We start from the raw sequence: 6,070 nt of genomic DNA, 5'->3' as shown, positions 1-6,070 counted from the left end.
CTGCGTCGGGGAACCACCATAGGCCAAAGCCCCAAACCTCCCGAAGCTACCGTCCGCCGTGGAGCTCGGCGCCGGTGAATCCCTCCATCCCCGCCACCTCCTCGACCACCGGAATGACCGCCCCGGCCTGGCGGATCCATCCCCGCCCTCAGGACCCCGCGAGGAGCCGCCGTTCGCCAGAGGAGGAAGGAGGCGGGGGCGACTGGTCAAACTTGACCAGTGGGCCCAAGGGACCCACTGTCAGTGACCCACGAGCCGGTCCACGCGGGTTAAGTGGAGGATCTGACAGAGGATCACCTTCAGGCAAGATGAATAGGTCTTCAGGGGCACGACGACAGCGGCGGCGCCATTGCCGGGACTGGTGACAACGGCGGCGGCGAGCGAGCGGGAGGGTGGTGGCGGCTACGTGCGGGTGGGAGACCGGAGGATCACCACTCATTGTGCTCGACATATCACTACAAGAAACCTGTTAATCCATGACGGATTTCTAATGACATTTTTGGAAATTCTCATCGATGACCTGGTAAAACCCCACAAGCCCGGTGAAAGCCCGCTAAAGCCCGTCTAACCGTTCCCGTATAAAAACTTAACCCTAAATTCCCTCCTCGGCCCCTGCATCGTGTCCCACAGCACGTCGCCACCCCTCGTCCCTCCCACAGCTCATAAACCTTAATAAAATAAAATAAACTATAGTAACTACAATAAAATAAAATAAATTAAGTAAAAATAGCAGCAGTAAAATAAATAAAAATAGTAGCAGTAAAATAAATAAAAATAAAATAATTAAAGTAAAATACATAAGTAATTAGAAATAAAATAAATAAGTTTTTTGTTGTAAGTAGAAACAAAACAAAACAAATAAAGCAAAAGAGAAAAAAAACAGAGGAAAAAAATTATGCCACCTACTAGGCCACCACGGCCTGAATACGACTAGAAACCCATCCATGGGCCAGGATTCAGGCCCGCAGAAGGCCCAGCAGGCCCATAGGAAAATAGTGACAGAATAGGCCCGTAAGCCTGCATTTGAGAGGAGCTCGAAGTGGTCAGCGCAGCTGCGCTTATAAACCATTTTCAAAGCCTCTCGGCTAGCGAGGTGGGACTAAACATCCCACCGCAACGCGCCAGTTCCAGCACAAGGCCTTTGGTCCCGGTTGGTGCCACCAACCAGGACTAAAGTGGGCATTGGTCCCGGTTCGTGGCACCAACCGGGACCAAAGGCCTTTAGTCCCGGTTGGTGCCACCAACCGGGACCAATGAGTTCCCTATATATACCCCATCGCCACAGCAGAGCACTCCAGAGTGCTCTGTTTTTTCTGGCCAGCGAGGGGAGGGCATTTGGGTGCTCTAGCTCACCTCCGATGCACATGAGGTGTTCGATGAAATGTCTGAGCCACACTAGTTAATCTTTGTCCTCTCAAAACTCGACCTCCGAGCTCCATTTTCCCCGAGATTTGTCTAGGTTTAGCGGTCCGTCACGTCCCGTCCCCGTCTTCAACGCCGTCGATCGCCCGCGCCGATCTCGTCGCCAGCACCACCGTGGTGAGCCTCTTGTTCTTATCTTCTTTCTGAAAGGAAAAAAATTCTTACTTTAGATAGTTACTTGTCTAATTTTGTTACTTTTATTATTCCTTCTTATTACATAGTGCGATGGTTTTGGTATCCGCCCCCGTCGGCCCTCGTCCTGTCTATGATTTGGATGTGGTATATATATTATCTTTTTATAACTATTTGGTTCATTTATTGTTTATGACAAATATACCGACCAACGTGACATAGATTTTATTTATCTAGGAGGTGGTTGAACCGGAAATTCTAACCGACCCTATTGTCGAGAGGTTAAATTTAGTTGAAGAAGAAAACAATTACTTGAAGGAAAAAATAAAAAAAATTGAGGAGGAGAAGATGATATTGGAGTTGCATGTTGCGGATGTCGTCGATGATCACAAGATCAAGATGGGTGCAATGCGTTTGAAGATTAGAAAGATTAGAAAATATGCCATTCATACCGAGGCTTGGTATCATTAGGCCGTTTGATCAATTATTACCTTGGTTGCGATTATGATCGCATTTGTTTTTGCATGGAAATGTTTTACATAGTTTCAATGTATGGTTTAATAAATACGATGCTCTGGAGAGCTATATATATGTTGTTAGATGAGAACTATGTATGTACTTTGGTTCTAATGTGATGATGAACTTCTATTAATTTGGTCACTTAATTATCTATTCATGATGTTCTGTAATGGTTTTTGACACACTTAATTATATATAATGCACGCAGATGAACCGGCAATGGATGTACGGTGACAGACACACCTCCGAGTACATTAAGGGCGTGCATGATTTTCTCGAAGTGGCTGAGGCAAACAAGCAGAATGGTTTTATGTGTTGTCCATGCCCTATATGTGGGAATACGAAGTCTTACTCTGACCGGAAAATCCTTCACACCCACCTGCTTTACAAGGGTTTCATGCCGCACTATAATGTTTGGACGAGGCACGGAGAAATAGGGGTTATGATGGAAGACGACGAAGAAGAAGAGGACGATAACAACTATGTGCCCCCTGAATATGGTGATGCTGCAACGGGGGAAGCTGCTGAAGATCAAGAGGAACCAGACGATGTGCCCAATGATGCTCCAAGTGGGGAAGCTGCTGAAGATCAACAGGAACCAGTGCCCAATGATGATGATCTCCGCCGGGTCAGAGTCGATGCAAGGACGCAATGCGAAAGTCAAAAGGAGAAGCTGAAGTTCGATCGCATGTTAGAGGATCACAAAAAAGGGTTGTACCCCAATTGCGAAGATGGCAACACAAAGCTCGGTACCGTACTGGAATTGCTGCAGTGGAAGGAAGAGAATGCAGTGCCTGACAAAGGATTTGAGAAGCTATTGAAAATATTGAAGAAGAAGCTTCCAAAGGATAACGAATTGCCCGACAGTACATACGCAGCAAAGAAGGTCGTATGCCCTCTAGGATTGGAGGTGCAGAAGATACATGCATGCCCTAATGACTGCATCCTCTACCGCGGTGCGTACAAGGATCTGAACGCATGCCCGGTATGCGGTGCATTGCGGTATAAGATCAGACGAGATGACCCTGATGATGTTGACGGCGAGCCCCCCAGGAAGAGGGTTCCTGCGAAGGTGATGTGGTATGCTCCTATCATACCACGGTTGAAACGTCTGTTCAGAAACGAAGAGCTTGCCAAGTTGATGCGATGGAACATTGAGGACCGTAAGAAAGACGGGAAGTTGAGAGCACCCGCTGACGGGTCGCGGTGGAGAAAAATCGAGAGAAAGTACTGGGCTGAGTTTGCAGCTGACCCAAGGAACGTATGGTTTCGTTTAAGCGCGGATGGCATTAATCCTTTCGGGGAGCAGAGCAGCAATCACAGCACCTGGCCCGTGACTCTATGTATGTATAACCTTCCTCCTTGGATGTGCATGAAGCGGAAGTTCATTATGATGCCAGTTCTCATCCAACGCCCTAAGCAACCCGGCAATGACATTGATGTGTACCTAAGGCCATTAGTTGAAGAACTTTTACAGCTGTGGAATGGAAACGGTGTACGTACGTGGGATGAGCACAAACAAGAGGAATTTAACCTGCACGCGTTGCAGTTTGTAACCATCAACGATTGGCCCGCTCTCAGTAACCTTTCAGGACAGACAAACGAGGGATACCACGCATGCACGCACTGTTTAGATGACACTGAAAGTATATACCTGGACAAAAGCAGGAAGAATGTGTACCTGGGCCATCGTCGATTTCTTCCGACCAACCATCAATGTCGAAAGAAAGGCAAGCATTTCAAAGGCGAGGCAGATCACCGGAAGAAGCCCGTCATGCGTACCGGTGATCACGTACTTGCTATGGTCAATGATTTACACGTAATCTTTGGAAAGGGTCCCGGCGGACTAGCTGTTCCGAATGACGCTGAGGGACACGCACCCATGTGGAAGAAGAAATCTATATTTTGGGACCTACCCTACTGGAAAGAGCTAGAGGTCCGCTCTTCAATCGACGTGATGCACGTGACGAAGAACCTTTGTGTGAACCTGCTAGGCTTCTTGGGCGTGTATGGGAAGACAAAAGATACACCTGAGGCACGGGAGGACCTGCAACGTTTGCACGAAAAAGACGGCATGCCTCCGAAGCAGTATGAAGGTCCTGCCAGCTACGCTCTTATGAAAGAAGAGAAAGAAATCTTCTTTGAATGCCTGCTCAGTATGAAGGTCCCGACTGGCTTCTCGTCGAATATAAAGGGAATAATAAATATGCCAGAAAAAAAGTTCCAGAACCTAAAGTCTCATGACTGCCACGTGATTATGACGCAACTGCTTCCGGTTGCATTGAGTGGGCTTATACCGGAAAACGTCCGATTAGCCATTGTGAAGCTATGTGCATTCCTCAATGCAATCTCTCAGAAGGTGATCGACGCAGAAATCATACCAAGGCTAAGGAGTGATGTGGCGCAATGTCTTGTCAGTTTCGAGCTGGTGTTCCCACCATCATTCTTCAATATCATGACGCTCGTCCTAGTTCATCTAGTCGATGAGATTGTCATTCTGGGGCCCGTATTTCTACACAATATGTTCCCCTTTGAGAGGTTCATGGGAGTCCTAAAGAAATATGTCCGTAACCGCGCTAGGCCAGAAGGAAGCATCTCCATGGGCCATCAAACAGAGGATGTCATTGGGTTTTGTGTTGACTTCATTCCTGGCCTTAAGAAGATAGGTCTCCCTAAATCGCGGTATGAGGGGAGACTGACTGGAAAAGGCACGCTTGGAGGGGGGACTCAATAATATGCAGGGACGGATATTCTTGGTCTCAAGCACACTACACAGTTCTATAGAACTCTACCTTGGTGACCCCGTATGTCGATGAACCCAAGAACAGTCTGCGCTCCAAACACCCGGAGCAGTGTGACGACTGGATTGCATGTGAACACATCAGGACTTTTAGCAGTTGGTTGGAAACACGTCTCAGAGGTGACACCACTGTTTGTGATGAGTTGTACTCGTTGTCCAGGGGACCATCTTCGACTGTATTGACTTACAAAGGATACGAGATAAATGGGAATACATTTTACACGATCGCCCAAGATCAAAAGAGCACCAACCAAAACAGCGGTGTCCGCGTTGATGCAGCAACCGAGAGGGGAAAGGCCACATATTATGGTTACATAATGGACATATGGGAACTTGACTACGGACATGATTTTAAGGTCCCTTTGTTTAAGTGCAAATGGGTCAATCTGTCAGGAGGCGGGGTACAGGTAGACCCACAGCACGGAATGACAACAGTGGATCTGAACAATCTTGGGTACACTGACGAACCGTTCGTCCTAGCCAATGATGTGGCACATGTTATCTATGTGAAGGACATGTCTACCAGACCGAGGAAAAGAAAAGATAAGGAAGCGAATACATCATACGATGAGCCAAAGCGCCACATAGTTCTTTCAGGAAAAAGGGACATTGTGGGAGTGGAGGGCAAGACAGACATGTCTAAAGATTATGAAATGTTTCATGAAATTCCTCCCTTCAAAGTCAAGGCTGACCCAAGCATCCTGATAAACGATGAAGATTATCCATGGTTACGGCGCAATAAGCAAATGACACAAGCGAAGAAAAAGTGAAGACTTTCTCCCGCAACTATTATGATGATACCATGCCAACTTTGTAATAGACGAGTATGATACCATTGTCCGTTTTGTACAAGAAGTGCATCTAGTTTTTGCCGTAAACCTCTCAACTTTCTTGCACATGCTATGTGGATGAAATGATGATACCATGCCAACTTTTCAATTTTAGTAAATGCATGAAAAATAACAGGCCAAAAATTAAAAATTATGCCACCTACTGGGCCACCACGGCCTGAATACGATTAGAAACCCATCCATGGGCCAGGATTCAGGCCCGCAGAAGGCCTAGTAGGCCCACAAGCATGTACAGAGGGGTTACACGCCCGCCCGCCGCCGCCCCGTCTCCCCGCCACCCACCGCCCGGCGCCGCCCCGTCGCCCCCTCCGCCCCCACCCCACCCGCCGACACCCCGTTGCCCCGC

This window comes from Triticum aestivum, chromosome 5D (assembly GCF_018294505.1).
Source record: "Triticum aestivum cultivar Chinese Spring chromosome 5D, IWGSC CS RefSeq v2.1, whole genome shotgun sequence".
Classification (NCBI taxonomy): Eukaryota; Viridiplantae; Streptophyta; class Magnoliopsida; order Poales; family Poaceae; genus Triticum; species Triticum aestivum.
Note: the sequence above shows the minus strand (reverse complement) of the source record.